Consider the following 22,352-nt stretch of genomic DNA (forward strand, 5'->3'; position numbering starts at 1 on the left):
TTATCCACATGATTAGTGCACTTTTTTTCAGAAGAAGCAATTTACCTGAGCTGCAGTGGATCCTTTAGTCACTGCCTAAACTATTCTGGAAAATAAACGTGGGTGGTTGGAGATGATGCATAAGACTCAATAAGAGAAAAAACCTGTTAATATCTATTTCCTGGGGAAAAAAGGATTGTGATTTACTTTAAATTTATAAGACTTTATTGAAAATGCATTTATATTTTTTCCCTGGGTTTTGGCAGTTCTCTAGTCTATGCTCAGGGCTCCAAAGTGGAATTGTTTGCCAGACTCTTTCAGGAATTACATGATTTAATATCTACAGAAACAGACAGTGCTCAGTTTACTTAAAAAATATTTTCTTTAAGAAGAGAAGAAAATTAACTTTGGAACATGGGTTTGATTTCCAGCATTTCAATGTACTACAGATGTAATAAAATAGTGCTCGTTAGTAAAAACAAGGTATTACTGAGCAGTCAGTGAAATTTCAACAAAGAGCTGTGAATATTGATTAAAGTGTAGAATAATTCCTGTACCAGTTGTTTTTGGCCAGTTCTGTACAGACACCTTACAATCAAAGACCTTCTAAACCACTTTGTTTTTCACTTGGATCTCATTTTCTGCATCATTGGCACAGAATACTTGCACAGAACAGTCATCGTGGTTTTAAGTCTGCTGTTGCCTTCGTGCAGGAAAGCCAGTATTTTTAAATATAGATGGTAATAATATGTTCCCACTGACAAAATAATGTAGAAAACCATTCTGAAATATGGCTCTCTGGAAGCTGAGAGCAATGCAGCTGTTCACTGAGTCCTCTCCTGTTTCTTTTACATCCAGAGCATCTGCCTTCCCAAACACTTCAACATTAAGTCTCCCTAATGAAGGCATTTAGGATTGCAGGAAGGAAAGACTGTTTTCCTGCATTCTGGGAACTATCACTGAGACTGGGTGGGGAATAATATGAAATGTAAATATTCTAGAAAAAAATAGTAAAGGAAGAGGCCAGAACAGGCTTTCACAAGTGTAATTTGGGCTGGAATCTTTTCAAGCAGTGCTGGAGCAGTTTGCTGACAGTGCTACAAGACGAAATTGTCTTGGGAGAAAGGAATCACAGGTTTGATGTGGTAGCTGACCGACAGTTACGCTGGGGTTGGAGGCATTTTAATGGCCAGAACATCCCCAGTGCGTTTGTTTCTGGTGTTACACCAAGTCCAGAGCTCTGCTCCAGCATTTCCACTGAAACGTGCTGGTTAAACAGAGATTTTTTGCTGCTGGAGAGAAAAAGAGGAACTTTTGCAACAAAGAGAAGTTGATTTGCAGATTTTACTCTGGTTCTGCATTTAGAGAGCTGAGCCCAGTTCTGAGCATTCCGTGGGCTTGCACTGTTGCACACAGTCACCATTAATGATCCCAGTGCCTGTCAGTGCAGACATGCTTTTTGTGGTTAAAGCAGGAAATGCATCCATCTGTTTTACATAATATACACAGACCTGGAGAGAGCCCAAAGGGTCCATCCTCGTGTTTCTGTGCAACTTGAAAGAGAAAGTGAAGGAGTTCCAAGGGAGAGCAGTAACAGAGGGTGGAAGGAAATAACATTTTTCTTCCTCGGATTGAGCTGCTGCCTTCTGTGTGCTCCGAGCAACAGCAGCTCTTGAGGTGAGTAGCAAGGGATAAAAGAAATGAATAGAAAGATGGATAAATATTTCCTTCCTGCTAGAGATGCCTTATTTTCCTTAACTGATCTGTTTGCTGGGAGTTTTAGCTGAGGTGAGTGGGCATTGAAGCTTTGGATGCTTTAAATGTATTTCTGGGGTTCTGTATTGAGGGAATGCTGTGGGCTTTTAACATGAAGGAATTAGGATTTCTTGGATCTTTTGCTTGTGATAAAATATGCAAGAATGTGTTATTTCTGTGATCATTAGGAATAGAGGAAAAAAAATTTCATTGGCTCTCTTTTACCTAAACAAGTAGAATTATTCTTTCATACTCTGGGCTCTGAAAATCCTCCGTTCCAGAACCAGGAATGTTTTCCTCCCAAACTGGGAGCTGGGGATGGTGCTGGCAGATCAATTGCATAACTGTTACACGTGCTGATTTCAGGATCAATAGATACACTTTTCCAATAGGGAGAGGGATTTATGTCTGCAGTTATGTTGCAGAGAAGCTGGAGGGAATGGGGATAGGAAACAAGGAATTTTTCTCACTGCAAGTGCCACAGTACTTTTGAGTTTAGGATGTGTTGGATAGCTCAGTTTTTTCTTCTTAGCATTGATGAGAAAAAGAGTTTTGCTAAAAAAATCCAACAGTGCAAGAAAATTTCTGTCTGTGAAACCTCTAAATCTGGTCAGGTAATCTAACAGTTGTCCAGCAAGCCTCTGACTGTATTTTGCTGTAATTTGAAGATGCAGAATGTTTTTATGCTGCCTGATACTTTAGATATTGATGTATATTCATTTTCAAACAACAGTTGAAAAAATCAGGAAAGAAATGTATTCTTTTCTAGAACATGAACTCTTTCAGTCATGTATATAAACCAACATATAGGAGCATTCAGGAGATTTTTTTCCCCTGTAAATTTGGATCTGCATTATGATTAAAGTGCCTGGTGAAATTAAATTCACATACTTAAAAAGAAGCTATCAATTCCTTCCTCTCTCACTCTTCCTACACATTATTCATCTGGTATGTGAAAAGCTGTTCTGTGACTTCCACATAAAAGCAAAGGGAAAAGAAAGCCAGGGATGATTTTGTTAAATAACGATTATTTTCGGGATCCTTCTAAAGCACAAAACAAAATGTTCTCCAGATACTGTGAAAATATATATGTAATTTCAGATAATCACATGTTATATACCAGAAAGCTGCTATGTTAAAAGCACATTATGAAGATTTTAAAAGCAGACACTAAAAACTTGAGAAGTGCCAGAATTATGGTTGCCTCTACAATCTTCACTTGGTTTCTTGTGCGTATGCATTGTGATGCAGCCTTAAAGTGCACATCACAAACATTTTTCCCCCGTAATCTGTGAGGGCAGAAGTTATTAATATATTCAGAAGCTTTGATGTAGTGCTGTCACTACAGTACCTGCTGCACAAAAGCTCTGAGCAGTGTGGGGCTGGAGTGTCCACCTCACGGATTTGAGGGGTGTGCAGAGCAGCAGAGAGAGGTTTGAAAATGCTGGTTTTGACTGCCTCACTTGAGATGTGTACCTCTGATTTTCCAGACCCGTTAGATAAGGCAGCTCTTTGCATGCTTGGAGAATAATGTCTTACTCAATTCTGTTGTGGATTATCAACAACCTGAAGATTTACATGATTTACATGTCAGCTGTGCTGTGAAGATGAGCACCTTATTTAAATGATTTACTCTTTCCCCCCTGGCAGTCTGGCAGGAGAAAGAAACAGATCTCCAGGGCCTTCTCCATCTTCCTTTTTCCACAGTTCCCTGACCCATCCACAACTTTTGCAGCCAAGCCATCATACAATTTCTCAGGGAATGACTGTAGAATATTGTATAAGATTATGTAGCCAACAGCAGGCATGTGAGAGCTCTGGTAAAGACTTCAGAATATCAATTAAAACAGCCTCAGACCTTCTGCCACAGAGTTCAGCACCAGGGTTTTGTCACAGAGCTGCTGCAGGGAGTTACAGGTGACAAACTGACCCAAAGGTGGAACCTTCACCAGCACCCACCAGGCATTTCTCAAGAGGGAAACAGTGTCAGAAATCTTGGATTCCATTGGAGCCTCTCAGGACAGTGTGCTGTGAATTCAACTTGTTTGATTCCCTTTAGATCTCTCCAGCTGAATTTTGTCTCTCCTGAAATTTTCTTCCTCACTTTTGTATTCCTAATCCTACACTTTACCATTCCAAGGCACGATTTTTCTTCTCTTAATTCTAAGTCTGGGACAGTTTTAGGACATGCTTTGAAGGCCAAGCCAATCAAGTAGTTGCTCTGCCTTTAGCTCTTTGTTTCCTTTCCCACTTGTAGTCCATCATCCTGCACTCAGCTCCTTGTCCTCAGTTTGCCCACTCAGTGGTTTCTGAGGCAATGCTGTGAAATGTAGCATTGAAATAACCCAGGTTACTTCTTTAAAAAAGAAGTTAAATAATGCACATTAAAGGTTAAGGAGATTTTCAGTATTTCATTTTAAAGTGAGCCTAGAAAGAATATTTTAATCTCCATTGAAATGAACAGTATGTTTTTTTGGCCATTGGATTTTTAGTATTAGTCAATAGATTGAATCTGTAATGTGTAATTTCTAGTAGTGGTAGCCTTCATTGCATAATAATCTATAATGGCTATGCTGTAAGCATTAAATGTTGGACGTAAGAGCATGCTATGAGTGCTGCATGATTATTGATATTATGAGTGGGTAAATTATGCTTGATTAATTTATGGAGCTCTAATCTTGTCCACCACCAAGCCCTTGTTTCTGCTGGAAATCTGGCGCTATTTTGCAATTATAAAGCAGCCCTGAGCTAACAGAATGTGATTTATGCAGTTTTTAATGGGTTGAAAAGGAGCTGATTTATAGTAGACCTCATGGGGTAGCATTATGTTATTTATTTCAGCATGGTCTTAGTAAAAAGTGCCCAGTACAACTTCAGACTTGTGTGACTGGAGCACTTTCCCTCACTCTCCTGGTGGTGTTTGAGGTGAACAGACCTCAAATGAGAACAAGTAAAGGATTTCCAGTTCTGCATTAATGTTTTCCTGCTCCGTGGTTTTGACCTGAACACTCAACAGACTCGTGTGGTAAAGAGAGAGTGGAGCACAAAGCTGTTGGGAGGAAGAAATCTGCTTACCTGGGGAAAAGGGAATGTTTTCCATAATGAATGGCCGTCAAATGAAATCTGATTAAGCACAGAAGTTATGAAAATCCCAAAGGCCTATGTGGTGAACAGAATTAGATTCCTGTTTGATTTGTAGCAGACACTCCACCTTTGCATTGCAGTTTGATTTTTCTGGTTCTAATCTCAGAAAGGGATGTCTAGGAGAGGTAACTTTGCATGGTAGGATATTTTCCATCCTTTTTGGCACTTTACAATAAAGGCTATCACTAAAGCAGCTGTAGGGGACATTGGTGAATAGTGAAACTTCCTAAAATAAATTAGATGAATGACTGATCTGATTTACACATTTCCTGCTGTGACCAGAGAACTTGCTCATTGTTTCCAAGCATTGAAAAAAATTTATATTCAAACTTTTTTTTTTTTTAAAGTTATGGATTTTTTCATGGCACAAGAATTTTTGTTAATATTTCTAGTGTTTATGAAAGCACTTTCCTTTGATTTATATTGTTTAACTTATTTTTTACTGGAGAGTCCTGTGGCAGATCCTCAGTTGATATAATCAGTAATAGATCAACTGATTTCATAAGGGCTGGAAGGATTTATGGGACTGATAGTGGATCTGCCCTTGAAAAGTTATATTCCAAAGTGCTCAGTTGTCTGTGGTAGGAAAATATTTTGTGGTTAGAAAACTGGATTAAGGAAAGGATCTGTTGTTGTCAGTTCTTCAAAACTTCGGAAAATTCATTAAAATCTGTGCTGTAGTCTGTCTTGTAAAGCTGGGCTAGCCTCCTTTAGAATATTTAAATTGCAATCTCTTCAAAAAAACATTCTTGTTTATCAATTATTTTCTTGGTTGTTTTTCCATCATATTTTTTGGAATTGTTATATGGCTCTAAAATTCTCTAAACCTGCCTTGCAGCTTTTACAGCAATAGATTTTCAATTCTAAGTTGCAAAAAACCCCCCAAAATTCTTCTTGGGCAGGACTGTAGAGCCCATGACTGTGGGTGAGCCTGAGCCATTTACAAATAGGGGCTGGTTTGCTGTGAGCAGTGATCACACAATAATCATGTTATGACAGAGATCTAAAACAAGAATGAAGATGTCAGAGCTACCTAGCAGCAAATGTAAATTTAATCTTAAGATAAAAGGATATCAGATATACCCAAGTGGCTTTTTGCCAGAGATGCTAATTAGAAAAAGCTGGATTATGCAAAGCCATTTGTTCCAAATGGCTCTTCAGGGATCAGGTTAAGGAGGAGTTTCCCCTGTGTGGTTTGGTCTTGTTTACAGAGGTTGTTAATATTTGCAAAACCATCTCAGTGAAAAAAAAAACCATGTCAAGTGAATAAGAGAGACTTAAGTGGGACTTTGGAATTTTCAATTTTCAGTGAAAATAAAGATTATAAGGAAAAGCTGTGAATTGCAGATAGTATTAATGGTAGAAGGTTCCCCTCTTACAGCCTGGATCCTTTTCAAGACAAGAGGGATGAATAATTTTGGACACAGTAAACAATTGCTCTACCCAACAGCAGTTTTAGGACCTAAAGAAATGAATTCTGAATTTCATCTTGAGTGGTGCTCAGGCCTCAGTTCAAAAGGTTTGAAGGAGTAAGAGCCAAAATACAGTTTTATTTTGGGGGGGAATAGGAGGCCCAGTGCATCCAGGTGCTTAATTTCTAGGGAAGGGCCCATGTAAAAATGAGGTGATCAGGAAAAAAACGAAAACCCTAAAATAAACAGTCCAGAAAGGAAGATGCCTACAAGATGACTCTAAGTTGATAAAAACATACTGTGTTTGAAACCCAGGTGAAAAAATATGCCCATAACTCAAGATAAAACTGTCATAAACCACAATAAATGGCAGTGGAAAAATTAAGGAGATACTGCAGGGAGAAGGTTGGTATTCAGAAATTAAAGTTTTCCAGGATGGATGGAGCAGGATCACCTCAGAAACTCTGGGCATATTTCTCCTTCCCCCTCCTGAGCCCTGAAATGGTGCTCCTGTCACAGGGAAGGATCCTCCTGCCAAAGGCACTGCCAGGAATGTCCTCTCTGTTAAACACACATCCATCCATTATCCCAGGACTCCAGAGGACATTGTGAGTGGTAATCATACCTTTCAAAGTAAATTAAATTCCTTGGATCCCTTTTACTCAAAGAGGATAAATGAAACCCAGAGGGAAGGGAAAGGTTGCTCAAGGCCAACAGGCAAGTCAGTGGTACAAAGCAAAAATCAACAGATCTTCCAGGTTTGGGGTATCTTGACTCATGCACAAGACATTCTTTATAAAAAGTGACACAAGAAATGTAAATATTGTCAAATTTATCAATATCTGCCTGGAAAAAAACCACACTGAAGCATAAATACCATAAAACTTGGGGTTGAATCCTGAGCTGACAACACTGGCTGTGTGAGAACCTCTCTAAAATAATATCTAATTAATCATGAATTTGCTATTGTGCAGCCAGTGGAAATGTATCAGTTTATAAATAGTGTACATAGATCTCCCTGGCTGGATGACAGGATTACTGCTGTGAAATTTTTGCAAATCTTTGAAATCCTGCAAAAGGAGGCATCATCAGGCAGCAGAGGAAGGGATAACAAAGAGAGGAGGGGCCTGGGGAGAGGCAGAAATACAAGGCTGGCCCTGTTAGCAGAAAGCTGAATTTTAACCTGCAAATACAGGTTTAAAAACTGCAAATGTGATGCTCCATTATTTAAATATGTGGTAGCACAGTCCCTCCTCTGACTGTGCTACCTTCAAAGATGTTTCAGTTTAAATAGATTATGTGACATTTAAAAATCCAACTGTGGAGAGAGTTGCTAATATATTTAGACTGGGGAGCTTCATTTTGGTCATCTCTGCCTCCAGCTTCCTCTTAAAACATTTAATGGACCTTCATTCCTCTTGGCTTCTCTGAAGTGGGGACTTTAATTTATTTATGCTGATGAGGAACTTTTCAATATCCTCTTCCCCTCCTGTCATTACAGAGAAGAGAGCAACCATTTTTAAAGGAAACTGTTTTTTATCTAGAACATGCAAAATTAAAAAGATACTGGAAAATGCAGCATAATTCAGGCTCACAGCACTCTTGAGACCTAGTTAAAGAATACCTGTTAATGGATTAATTTTTCATGCTCCACATATGCAGAGAAATGTATTTCAGGGAATGTATAGCCTCAAATATAAAATCAATTTAAGAGGTAATGTGATGAAATGGTAGAGGCTGATGAAAGCACTGATTTGTTTGAATATCCCATGATTTGTTAATTGTACAGCAAATTCCTGACTCTTGTGCAGTGGCTGAAGAGGAGAATGCCACATGTGACTGATCTGACAGTTACTGGAATATTTAATTCAGCCAGCGCTCCCTCAACCTTCTGCTTCTGGTTAATCTATTTTATATCATTTGGCTACCAAGTATTCCTTTAAAACTGAAGCAAAGGTCAGGATTATCACACATGAAGGATGGCTCTCTCCCTCCTGTCTTCCACTGAGGCTGCTTGTGCCAACTTTGTGCACCAAATTCCTTCAGATTTATTCCCTGGTCTTTCCTTGTTCTTTAATTCTTTCTATAAAAAGTTCATCTCCCTCCCCCAAAAATCTTAAGATTTTCTTAGAAGTCATGTAACTTAAATTAAACCAGGGGCTATTGAGCCCTTATGACTCACTTTACCAAGCTCTGCTGAATAACCACGTGGGCCAGAAAATTTAATTTATTTCTATTGTTTATCTGCAAAATCTATTAATGCTTTTCAAGAAGAAATAAGCTCTGTCACTCACAGAAAACTGAGCTATCAGACCCTAATGTTATTTTTGCAGCACTGTATTTTTTGCCAAAATTAGATCTCAGTCTCTTGCAAGATTCTCCAGGCATGATCACCAGGCACCACTTCCTCTGCAGCACTTGGGAAGATGGACAAATACATCCAAGTATCAAAATTTCAGAATGTAAATTTCTGATTTTCACTTTTGGGGAACAAGCCCTGAAAATTTAATCCACATGGCGCTCTGCTGTTCAAAAACCAGATGGCCAAGGGGATCCATCCCTTTCTCTTGCCCCCCTCCCACTGTTTAAAAGAAAAAAAGGGCAGGGGTATATATGCAATTTTCAAGGGGATGTAATTCACACCCCTGGCAATGGTAATAAAGCCAAAGGACTGTTTCTCTCCCCGTGTCTGCCAGTCAAAAGTCTTCTCCCTTGTTTTCAGCGCCAGACAAATAAAACTGGGCCTATTTTATAGTACAGGCTCAGTGCCCCATGGAGACTTTACACCTGCACTGCTGCTGGAAGTCAGCTAAAAACACTGCCCAAATTAGAGAAAAGCAGCAGGATACTCTCACCTCTCCCTTTACTCCAGATAATGAGAATTCTTCCAGTTTTTCTTATTTTTTCTTATCTGGAAGATGAAAGATAGGGATAATTCCTTTTCAATATATTCAATTCCTTTCAATATTCTTTTCAATATTCAATTCCTTTCAATCATCTGAAAGGTGATAAATGCAATAATCCAGAGAAATTAGCACAGTGAAACCCAATTAAAATGGGAGAGAACTGTGGTGATCTGCAAATCCAGAGGAGGCAATTTATGCCAAATGACACATCAGATTATTTTCTTCTGAGCATAAAATTGCACAGCAGCTTCCCAAATACCATTATCAATGCCAGTTACTGTTATTTGCACATGTAACAAGACACAAATGTATCTGTCATTCCATAACTGCTGAAACACTGATGCTTATCCCACTGAGCTACTTTTTTTTTGGGAGCAGTTAATGATTTCTCATTCAGAATTGATAATAGAAAATGACACACTCCTGAATGACTTTCAGATTTTTTTGGACCATCTAAAGATAGGGGGCTGCTACAGAAATTGCCCACAGTTCATCTCTATCCTGGTCTGCAGAGTTGTCACTTATCTCTCAAGTAGGAATGGATCTGGATTCATAAGCAAACCATGAAACAGCTCTTCCCCCACTCTGAAAGACAGAGCCCAGTCTGAGAGGGGGGAAAATCCCAGGAAATTTGCATTAAACATTGCTGAAGATTCAAAATAGCATTTCAAAGATGCTTGTGAAATCCTTGGAATGAAATATTGAACAGGGGTCTAAAAATGAACTCTGGCTATTCAAAGTAAGCAACATAGAAAGAAAATTGGTATTGTAAGAAGAGAAATTGAATGTTTACTTTTATATGTCTGCTCATTAAAAATGTGATTAAATTGATAAGGTGAGATAAGGAGACCAGGTGTCATGTATCTCACTGTAGAAAGCCAGTCAGCATCAGGTTTGACTTCAAACTGAATTCCCCTGTATCTGTGCATCCTGGTAGGGCTTGGTTTTATTGAATGTCCTGCTAGAAACTGTTACCTTGCTGTGTTTGTAGGAAACAGCTGCTTCTGCTTTATCTTTTTATCAACCCTCAACCCTCATTAGCCTCTGCTCTCATTTTCTACAAAGATTAATCTACTTTGAGGAGAATCATGGCAGGAAGTTCTGCTGGTGCAGGGAGGTCTGTGAGCCCTGTGAAGTTTTCCTGTTTGCCTGAAATGTCCAGGAGGGGATGATGAACTGAGCCTGCAGGAAGGTGTGGACAATCCCTGCCTCTGCTTGTGCAGCTGAGTGCATCCACATCAGAACAGCCCAAACCCACAGCCATGATGTGATTCATACCTCCAGCTGTGGCAGCAATATCTCAAATTAGGTCTAAATATGCACATCCTTCGTGGACAGCTGCATGCTGCAATCATTGAAAATATTTTTCTGTGGCAGTCGGTGCTGCCATTCTGCACAGCATTCAGGTTTGGTTAAAAAACCCAAAACAGTTACATTTTTTAATTGTGCACCCTCAGACCTCACAAACTCTGAATTCTGCCATGTTCAGAGCAAGATAAGGTATCATATCACAGGACAGCTCTGGGGAACTTCCCCAGTCAGAAATTGCTGGGCTCTAGGGTTTAGCTCAAGAAGCTAAAAGGCAGAGTTCTGGAGCAACACTCAGACATGAAGTTTCTCTTTCCAGCACTGGATCAACCTGACTCAGGTCCCACTACACATTTTAGCTTTCTTCCTCTGTAAAGCACTTGGGTATATAATTACAAAACAGGATTATGTAAGACTCAGCTGTTATGTTGAAGTAACAACTGGAAAACATGACACTAATACATGACACTAAGCTACTTCATGTGGGCTTTTTATTCTTAATGACTGTAGAGTGCCCAGGTTAGTTTGTAAAACAAGATGTCAAGGACCACTTTAATTTAAAATTTGTATCTTCAAGCCTCAAGTGGCTTTGCAGTTGCCATGATAAAATTTATTTACTGAGTGCCAAAGAGCATCATGGAAGAAGAGAGTTGTTTTCCTTCTTAAATGGTAAAAACATAAGTTAAACCTGCCTTTAGGCTAGCTCAGCATAGCCTGAAGCCACCCTGGAATGCTTTCAACAAATAAGAAAAGTTAGCAATTTGGAACATGAAGGTTTGGTTTTTTTCCGCTGGCTTTGCCAGTTTTGGCTTGGGAGATGCCAAAGCTTTTCACTTTTAGTGTTGCCTAAATACAAAGTAGCACTGTCCTTCTCCCCTTGCCCTTCTGCCAGCTCTGGGGGCCAGGGGTGGAGAAATGGGGAAAAAAAGAAAAAAACAAGAAACAGAAGAATCAGAGGGAAGAAAAGCCAGGAGGGGTGAGGAGACCCAAAGAACCCTTTAATGGAGCTGCAGTTAACTCTTGTTTACAGCCCTTTCACTGTGCATTTAGGCACTGGAGCATTATAAATATGAACATGTAAGACAGGGCTGTAATAGATGCCAAAATCTAACTTCTAACTCGTGCCTTATCTTGTTTTATTTGAAAATCATCATGCATGCTGCTCAGATGAATGAGATGCATTATTGAGGAGGGGTTAGGAGCAGCCTGGGGGGCTGGGTTGGGCTTACAGGATCTCTGGTGCTGACTGTGCCACTCTAAAACTGAGCTCCCAAACCCTCTGTCACTCTGACCTCCATGAGAAGCAGCTATTTTGTAATCAAGTCCATATTATCAGCAGACTCCTTGATGGCTTTTTTTAGATTTTCAACATGTAGTTACGTAATATAACGTGTAATGCTGCGTGCATACCCATGTTCAGTATAGATACATTATATAGATACAGACTACAGAACAGCTACTGAACTTGTGGTGCAAAAGCCAGGAAGAGCAGACATGAGGGCAGGGCATCTGTTCTGCCCTGGAAACAGAGATGTTCTGCATCCCCCCCTGCAGCTGTGAAAATCCTCTCCCCTCTGCTCCTGTGGCAGGAGCTGCTGGTGAGAGCTGAGGTCACTGAGCACAGTGAAGTGCTGGAGCCACCATGGGCTGTCTCGTTTTTGCCACCCCAAGCTCAGGGCTGAGATGCTCCCTGGGTTTCCCATCACCTTCTGGCACTGCCAGGCTCTGCCATCCTATGAGAGGCTGGTGTTGACACCAGGTCTGTGCACAAGGGCTTTTAACAGCAGGACAGGTTTCCTGCAGAGCAGGCATGGGCAAAGGACCATAATTCTGTCAAATCAGCCAGAGCTGGGTTACACTTTATCCAACTCTGTGCTTTATGCCAGACTGATGCCAACTGGGGGATGACAGACAATTCTTGATACATGATACCTGATCCAGCAAAAAGCCTGAAGGAGCAGTGTGGACTAATCAATGTATTTTAAACAATCTGAGAGGGCAGAATGAATTTCTATTGGATCTGCACTTTGTACCATTGGAATTGTGGTCATTTTGATCTGTTACTGAATGCCCTAAAACTCAATTTATTGGATACCAGCCCAAGAGTCTGTAAACAAAGACCTGCTTGACATGTCTGTATCTTCTAAGGGAAGAAGATTTAAATTCTTGTGGAAGAAAAGTTGTGTTAGGGGGTCTGAGCTTCTGTATCTAATCCCATGCCATGCCTACATCATGGAAATACATAATTCCTCCCATCCAGCAGCCTGCAAATGGGGAATGCTGCTTAGCTCTCAATTTTAGAGCTTACAGCCATGCAGATGCTGCAGAGATAGAACTGGGTTTGGGTTACTCAGAGATCTCTAGCACAGTGTTCACTTTACAAATCCTTTGCCTCCATTTCCTTGTTAAAGCTAGAACAACATCCAGAGAAGTATTTTATTTTCAGCTTTAAGCCTTCTGTTCAGGTTTCACTGTGTTTATTGTGAATCACATGTTTTGGGCAGCACACCCCTATGTTTTTGTGAATGTGATCTCTGCATGATTCCAGCAGGAATGCACAAGACACATAACTCATAACTCATAACTCTGGAGTGAATCCCTAGAATGGCACCTGGGCGCAGAGTCAGCATGTGAAGAAAATTACCAAGTCCTAGCACATGTCAAGGAAGTAAAGCCTAATGGATCAGGTGCCCGGAAGCAGGATATGAGCTATTGAGTATAAAATGTCCTTTTAACTCCTGGGGAGGTGTTCTGTCTGCTGATTTATTGTGACAGGAATTCTCATCCTCTGCCCACATGAAATGTCATCGCAGCTCTGGTATCAATTTCATCCCTCTGCAGGGAGATCATGGGGACAGAGCAACACCTGCTCTGCTCATCTTGGGGTGTCTGGGTTCAGCTCAGGCTTGGCTGAGCAGCACCTGGGGAGGTTCTGCTGCTGCATTAGCTCTGCCTGCTCTTGGGCATGAAGGAAAATCTGTGGCTTTCAGGGCTGTCAGTCTGGGATCCCCCAGTTTGCTTCCCCCAGCACTGAGGGACAGGATGGGTGGGATTCTAGCAGGGGGGTAGTAGCCACGGGATGCAAATGATGCCTTGTCTATCATCCTGCCTTCTTCCCAAATAAATGTGTGCATTCTAAAGTCACTATCTGAACTCATCATCCAAAGGCTGTACTGATAGCCAGATGGCAGAATCATAATTTTTGTTCTTTCAAGCTTTTCCCCGGTAGCTTTAAATAGAAGAATAAATTTTCCACAGAGAAAGAATCTTCTATTAATAGCATTAGATCATTTCAGCACTTGAAAGGAAGAAATTAGTTGAGGGTTTTTATAAGGGTTTTTTTAATACTATCTAAAATATAATAAGTTCTTTTATTGTGCAGGCAAGAGTGTCCGCCTTCAGAGTTTTAATTACTAGGGGAAAAAAATTCTCCTTCTCCGAGTTCAAAAAACAAATATAGTGAATAAGATTATGTGAAATGACTTAAAATAAACATCTTCAAACAATCTGGCCCTATGTGTCAGTTCTCTGTCATGCTTTGATAATCTCATTCTGTTGTTGAAATAGATTTACACAGATTGCAGAGGAGGCTTGGAGCCGATTGAAAAGATTTCTGCTTATCCAGTGCACTGAATTGCCAATCAGAGGTGATGTTCTGGGGGGCAGACTCAATAAATTCCTCACTGTATTTTCTCATAACTGAGAAAATTCAGCCAGTTCCACTCCTGTGATCACACATTCTACGATCTCTCCTCATTCATTAAAGAAAACAAGAGGAAAACAAGCTGCAGGCTTCACTGCCTTTCCCAAATAAACTTTGTTATCCTCTTATGTAAAACACAGGGATATTCCAAGTGGCAAAGAGCTTTATACACAGCTTCACTTAAAAGCAAAACCATAAAACATGTTTTGTTCTGCAGTCACCAAAATTCCAGTCATTTATAGCAATGAATGGGCAATGTCAAAGGAACATATGGTATTTTTAGCTCTGCTTCATTACCCAGTGTTGTAAACCAACCCCGAATACTTGTAATGTCTAAAAGCTTTCTCAGAGAAGAAAGGCTGTTCCTTCATAGTCTTGATTAAAGTCAGGCTGTTCCTGTGCAGAGGCTCAGCAAACTGCAAGATGAGCAGTCAGAGCTGTGCAGAGGTGAAATGACAGCAGAAACTGGCTGTGAAAGCAGAATGGGAAGGATATCCCAGTGAGAAAGGGAAGAGTCCCTGGTAGGGAGATGTGATTTCAGTGTGACCGACTCCTTGTCTATGGGCAGGAATTTAGGACTGAATCTCTGTGTTAGAGGCAGATAAGCTCCAGCCAACAGGACAGAGCCAGGGCACGCTGAGGCACAATCACACAGGCCTGTAAGTGCTGTACAGCTGAGGGGCACATTTGATACCAAGGGTCTCTGTTAATGTTTCACAACATCTTTTTACTCTTGTGTGTTTGCTCTTTGAATCCATTTGACCCCCCAGTGAATCTGGTTTATGATTAAGTTGACCTTTTTTCCTTTTTCCTCTCACTGCACAAGATCCTTGACCTGGTTTGCTCTGCCCTGCTCAGTCCAGACATGAACCAAAGGAAGAGGGGTCTGGCTTCTTTTCAATAAGTTCTGGCATTTCAGAATGAAGGATGGTTTTCCCCCATTTTTTCTAAATATTTCTTAGGCAGCCTCAAACAGATGTAGTTTGGATGTAACTTACACTGTACAGGAAGGGACATTGGATGAACTCATTATCTTGGAACAGTGGGGAGCAGTGTGGCAAGCACTGAACACCCTCCCAGTTCTTATAAAAGCCTGTGGATTTCAGAGTTTCTTGGAACATCACAGGATCAAATCCAAATTATGCCTAGACCAGTGAAATTCAATACTGTCATTACACAAAACAATCCACAAAGTCACAGCAGTCTGAAATCTCTGCAAATGCTGGAGAACAATTACATGAATTTCAAGAGAGTTGTATGGAAACCCTCAGATATCTTTGTTATTATTACACTCATAAATAATCCCTTTTTGCAGCTAAGATATTGTCACTTCCTCTGTTGGTTCACATGTAGGGTTTTGGTACAAGGAAGGTTTCAGGAGATTTTTGTGGCTTTTTAGTGGTATCCCCCAAAACACACAGAGGCTCCCTCCTGAGGAAGCAGTTATTTCAATATTGTGGGGGGTTCTTGTTCCCTGCTCTCTGTGACTCATGCAGGCAGCTGAGAACACAGTTAAAATATGAGTGCTGAAAAGAAACTGAGAAGAGGGAGTAGTTATTCCACTTCTCTTTCTCTTGGAAGAACTAAACCAAACATAAATTTAGGTCAGACAGGGTAAAAATATTCCATGCTGGTTTTCCTTCCAAGCTGTTTGGCTTAGTGAGACATAAAAACAGGCCCAGGATATGGCTGAAACTAACAAGACTATTATTTACTTGTTTAATAAAAACCTCTTGCACTGAAACAGAAATTCAGTTCATATTCTATGGTGGTTATAAAATGATAGTTTTGTCACAGACCTGGTTATTCCTTTTGTGTAAAAAGTAATAAATTAAGAACTCAAAAAAATAGGAGAAGAAAGCAAGAAAAGAAATTCAAATATTCCTGCTGATGAAAGACAAATGTTAGAAAAACACTCATTAGAGGTTTCTGTCTCAAAAACATGTCCTGAATGAAAATCAAGAGCTGGAGACCAAGGAGCTGTCTGGGATAGTTGGCTCAAAAAAAAGTGAATTTAAAACTTGTGGCCAGTAAAATGAACAAAATTTGCCTGTACAAACAGAGAGCCTCCTGTCATGCTTTGGTTTGGGAAATGGTTGTTCCATTTTGTACTTTTGCATGAGCCCTGACCAGAAGAACAGAAGTGGATTCATGTGAACCCTTCTCAAAATTGTAGATTCTCCATATTTTCTTTCTTTTTTTACACCATGACACTATAAATTAAGTGTCTAAACACAGAACTGGAGTAATCTTACCTATTCAGACAAAGTGTGCACGGCAGGAATTTGCAAATTCAAATTCAAATTTTCCAAAACATATTGTGATTCACAATGAACAGAGAAACAGCAATGTCTGTCTGTAGACACGGTGCAGAGAGGGTTTGGTGTCCCAGGGCACACTGAGGCTGCTCCACCTCCACCCTGCTGGCCCCAGCCCCTGAGGTTCCTTGGCAGAGACATGGGAAGATGTTGAGTAGGAAAATGTTGGGCAGCTCAGGAGTTGCTGCATCCTCTCCTGTCTGACCCACAGACTGGTCCAGGAGGAGCAGGAGAGCACCTGACACATCAACCACAGGTGACACTCAGCACTGCCAGCACTTCAAGGCACCTGTGGAGAACTTTTACCAGTAGGCTTCTAAAATATATCTATAAAAAGGCCATTTCTCAGCAGTTACCATGTACATTTTAGTTTAGCTCCTGGCATTCTTTGTCCCTGCTTTGAATATGTTTCTTCCTCTCTGTGTTTCCATCTGAGGTGCAACCACTGCAGTCATTAAACATCCTACTTGTCCAGACTACTGCCTAATATTCCTGGAGGTTTCAACCAGCTGCAGACATATTGCTGAGGTTTATTCTGTGGCTGTTGCAGTTGTTGGAAGCAGTACAACCTCACCAACCCATAAGTCTTCTCCTTGAAAACAACTTGAATTTAAAATGACCTTTACAAGATATCTCTCCTGTTCTTTCAAACCTAACCATTTCAATAAATGGTGACAATGTCTTTTCTAAAATGTTTTTAGCAGCAATTCTCTAGATTGCATGGAAAGAATGTTTTATGAACTAAGAAATGAATGCAAAGCTCAGTTGTTGCACTGAACTGCAAGAAGACTGACTCCAGTTAATAAAACCAGTACAACTCTTGTTAAATACTGGGTCCTTCTCCTCTAAACTCAGTGCACTGTGAACATTAGAAGGAAAGCTGAAAAAACTCATCCATCTGTGCATTAAATTTGCTTTTTCTGTCATGACCTCAGCATCATTCCAGGAATTTTGAACTTGCCATTGTTAATTTATGCACAGCAATTTACTTAATGCTAAAATGTGTTGCTGGAAGGCCCTGGGAAGGTACCTGCCACTCTGGACACAGGTATTTATAATGTAAAAATGCAATATAAGGACATTTCAGATAAGCTCTAATATGAGGAAAAATGCAACACAAGGGAACCTCTACTTTACCAAAAATTTAGGAATCAATGTCTTGAAAGTTGGTGAATTTTGATACCAATAAGTCTTATGAATTTGCATGTGTGATTAGGGGCTTTTGAATCTTGCAATTTAGTAAGACAAATAATGATTTTCAGCCATCCTCTGGGAAGAAAACACAGGCACTCTTAGGTTATTTTTGGAAGGCTGCTTGTTTAGTTTGGCTGGTATTTTTATTATCAAGAAGAATCCTGTTTCCTTTGCACTTTGTGAGGAAAGAGCTCGTTCACTGTCGAGTTGGAGTCACAAGATCACACCAGTGCTGTTTAACAAATGCAGCCAGGAGGTGTTGAGTCCTCAGCAGCAGCTGCTCACAGCCCCACTTCTAACACTGCATTTCTTGCTAATGCAGGCACAGCCAATAAATCACATTAGCAAGAGGAATTGCTGTTACTTCCATAGTTCTCCCTGCTTGGCTGCTCAGTGACACAGGGAGTTAATGGACAGACATTGCTGTTCTCCTGCCAAAATTCTCATTTTGTTATTGCCATGTGGGACATTGTCTCTCTGTTTTGCTGTTTCTTACACAGGCCAAGGATTCCAACTCAGTAGCTTGTTTTTCCTGGTTCCTCTAATAGAAGAAGGAAACAACCTGGAATGGAGCAATTCCAAGAGCTGCAGAGGAGACAGCTTCATATGTTTAGAGTCATTTCCATGTTTATTCTTGCTCTGAAGATCTTGCCATTTCCATTAGGACTAGATTGTGGTCTTGGTTCAGGCAAACACTGATAATCACTACAGTAAATTTGATAAGCAATTATTTCTCTTGGCCCTCAACCAGTGAATAATTGAATTTTAGAAGGCATGCTTCAGTTTGGTTAGACCAGTGCTTTAAAACCTTTATGCGAGCTTTGAGAAGGTTCCATGCTAAGGATGATGTTTAATGTAGGATTTAACAGGTGACAAGTGCCATCCCCCTTGGGGACTTGGTGGCTCTGTGTTTAAGCACAGATGTGGCTTTTCAAAGGTGCTGGGGGTTTGTGGTACCTTGCTTTGGAGAACTGCTGAGTATTTAGTAAAATTGCCTTGGTAAGAGGCACCAGTAGACAGTGGAATAAATGATTTTTTAAAAACAATGTTTTCCTTTAAGTATTTCCCACATGTGCCTTATATTTACAGAATATTACATCCAGCAGAGCAGACTATCTCTAGAAAGTATTCAACATCCATTCAGCTGAAATGACCTCCCAAGAAGGGTTTCCTTACAATTTCCATACCAACCAGGTGTATAAATCACTGATTGCTTTAGAACAGTTTTACAAGGAGCCACATTGGATGCACAACCTTATACAAAAGTTGAACTTGGTCACTGTGCCTGTTTTCTATCTACCTTTTCCTGCAGCTGTTCTGGTTTATGTCACATTTTTGTTGTCTAAGCATTCCTTCTCCCAGATCTCTGTCCTGTTCTCTAGAGCAGGCCTGGAGTGAGCAGCAGACTGGTGGCTGAGGTGTGTTTGTTGCCAGTGGGTGTGAGGAAAGCAAGAGTGTGAAGCAGCAGAAGTGATAAAGGAGAAAACAAAACAAAAGGAGATGCTCCTGCATTTCACAGAGCACAAAGACTGTTTTCCATCTGCAGCAGTGGCACTGAACAGTGACAGCACCAACTGAGAGCTGTGATGTGTTCGAGCAAAGAGGGAAATTATGCATGGAATTACAAAGGCATGAAAGTGCCTAGGACATGAGGATTTGATTAATTCTTGAATAGACAAGTTTGGGATAGATGTAAAGTGAGAGCTGACTGTGTGTCTGACACACACAGGCTCCCATAAGCTGGAGAAACTCTAAACAGATCAGTTCTGGGCCATGAATCCCAGAAAAAGCAGTGGATGAATCCCAGAAAAGAATCCAGAATCCCAGAAAAGCAGTCCCTGCTGCAAACACTGCCCTTACACTAATGGCTTCCCTGGGTGTTCCATGTCCCTCCAAAGGCAGCTGCTGTCAGGGATAGCTGCAGTGGAAGGGATTTGAAGGTGCCTCTTGGAGACAGCCCAGGGTGTGTTTCAGTCTGCAGACTCCCTGAGGATGCTATAAAAAACATCCTTTCAACAGGTTTGCAGCAAGGCTCCAGCTAATTAAACAACTGCAAGTGATGAAAGGCTGGTCCTGCAGTGCAGACACAGCTTCACTGCTGAGGGCATCACCCAAACCATCCCTGTGCTCCCTGTGTCCTGCAGCACAGCATCCCTCCAGGAGCCTGGGGAAACTGCCCAGCCCTGGGCATTTGTGTGTGGCACAAACCCCTGCAGCTGCAGAGGGACAGACTTGGCACAGGCCCCTGGCCCTCTGCAGAGGCAGTGCCCATTTGAAAGGATTTTTATTTCATTTGAATGGATTTTTTGTGGGGAGATGCTGCTCTGCTGCCTGAGCCAGATCTCACTGGGGGAGAGGCTTTGCCTCCTCCAAAGACATTGTACAGGCTCAGGTAACTGAATTAACAGTGATTACACAGCAATCCCTCATCAGGCTCATTTTCTTATTGTTACTGAGCTCTTTCTTACCCAGGTAAGGCTGTTGTGGGTTCCTTTATGCAAACACTGACAAACCTATTTTGCTAATGAACTGCTAATGTTACACCGTGCATTGTAAATCACAGCAAGTGGTGTTGGAGCTTGACACAATGATTCAAAAGGATGAAAAGTTCCTGATTAATTTCTTTGCACCTTGGCTCACTTGGTGGTAATGCTGGTAGGTGATATGTCAACTTTCCCAAGGAACGTTTTTTGGAAGGAATCACAAATCTCAAGCATACAAAGCATATTTTTATCTAAGAGATTTAGCTGGAGTTGCCACTTCCCTGCTCTCTTTCCTTTGATAAGCATAATCTGTTTCCCCATTCATGTCAGGGTAACTTGGTTTTAAAATCCAAATACTTTGAAGGAGGCTCAGCATGACAAAATGGAAATAAACTTCCCTGGCAAGCACAGTCCCCTCCTACCACCCACAAGTTATGCTTTGGGGTTTTTATTTTATTTCCTTCCATTAGAGAAAAATGCTAAATTGTAATTTAACATACTAAAGAGCAGTGGAAATTATAGAACAATGACAAATGGCAACCCTTGTGAGTCTGAAGTAAAAATGGAAGTTCAGACTTTGGAGACCACATAGTAAACTTGCGTTTCCATGCAGGGAAGTACAAAAACTTAATCAGGATTTAAATCACTCAGCAAAAGGAAAAGTGATTGAGGCCAAGCACAGCCTTTACTGAGGGGAAGCTGAACCCAGAGCCGTCTCTGTATTTCCCTGCTGTTTATCTTTGCATTTTCACCCTGCCTTCATGGATCTCTGTGAGTCTGCAGCCTGCACACGCTTCCTGTGCCAGATTTTCCCCCCAAGGTAACTCAGGGGATGACGTGGATGCCATGTGGATAAACCTGGCCCACTCTCCATCTGCTCCCTGGGAGGTTCAGCTCTCAGAGAGATGAATTCCACGGCGGGAAATCAGGAACATAAAGGGTTGCAATAAGAGAAGAATTCAAGCCATTTTTTCCCTTACACCATTGACCAAACAAAACATAAAAATTTGGATAGGTAAATGGCTGAATTGGCACTTCAAACCTGTAGTTTTCCCTACGTTATTTCAGTGGTTTTTTGGTCCAATTAATATGATGTGTTAGAGCAACAATCTATGTCACATAAGCAGCTGTGCACCCAAAATCAGCTCATGATTACATTCAATAATTGCTACAGCTCATGATTACATTCAATAATTGCTACAAGTACCTCGCCTTTCTAAATATCTAACTGTTAAGAACTAGGTTTTCACTTTTACAAAGGATTCTGCTTAATTTTTTCCCCCAAATACTTCCAAATAATGCTGCGACATTCACAGCTTCAAATACAAAGTCATTCAAAAATTAAATAAATGTCAGGTTCATAAAAAACTTCTTTTCTCTTTTATAATTTTCAGTTCTAGTTTCTAACAGTCATTCAAAACTGCAAAAATAAAAATACTCCATGTTCAAAAAACTGAAATGGAAACTTCAAACTGGAACATTCTGCTGTAGCTCTCTTTCAAAGAGAGTCAAGAAAGAGAGCATGTCTGCAGAAATGCAGGTGACAGAAAACATTTTTAGAACAAGGAAGAACTCTATCACAGGAAACATCTAACTGGTGCAATAAAAAAGCTCTTCAGTTTGAATTCTGCTTCTCTGGAACATAAGACAGAAGCATTCAAAGGCTTCCAGACACAAGCAACTTATCCCTATCCTGCATGTTCAGTCGCTGTGGTCAGTTCTCTGTTTTTCAGGATGCTAAATTAAGGAAAAGGAGGATTGTTCCTGCTGCGAATTCTCTGTCACAATGCTCAGGATAATCTTGACTCTGAAACCAACACCACCTTTCTGCCTTCCCTGCCCTGCAGGCTCCTCTCATTGACTAGGACCACCTTGAGGGAAGTGCTGGCTCGGACTGGGAGTGACCAGGGGGACACTGGGACCCTTTAAAAGCTCAGCTCCCCTGTGTCATCCTCCCTCACCTCCTTTCTAGAGGAACTCCTGAATTCCAGGCAGCACTGAAAGTTACTGGTGCTAAAGGCACCTCTACCCCAGAAGGTCATTTTGAGTCCACTCACTGTCTCTGCCCTCTGCAGTGGACCAAAGGGAACCTTTCTTACCTTTTTTAGCTCAATACATGAGTTGCAGAGAGAGATGCAATGACAGTAAAG

The 22,352-nt window shown here is 40.8% G+C and overlaps 1 protein-coding gene across 3 annotated transcripts in view; it reads left to right on the forward strand.

The window, feature by feature from the left end:
* PHACTR3 (phosphatase and actin regulator 3) overlaps positions 1-22,352 on the forward strand; it is a 100,154-nt gene that overhangs the window by 25,979 nt on the left and 51,823 nt on the right. The window contains exon 1 of one of the 3 annotated variants that reach the window (XM_054274374.1): positions 1,430-1,656. The exons of the other annotated variants lie outside the window; for them this stretch is intronic. The gene's annotated coding sequence lies outside the window, so the exon portion shown is untranslated. Of the gene's footprint in view, positions 1-1,429; positions 1,657-22,352 lie in introns of those variants that run through there. 3 annotated transcript variants of the gene reach the window in all.

This window comes from Melozone crissalis, unplaced genomic scaffold, assembly GCF_028551555.1.
Source record: "Melozone crissalis strain CALT ecotype California unplaced genomic scaffold, PUWL_Pcris_2 ptg000017l_1, whole genome shotgun sequence".
NCBI classification, from domain to species: domain Eukaryota; kingdom Metazoa; phylum Chordata; class Aves; order Passeriformes; family Passerellidae; genus Melozone; species Melozone crissalis.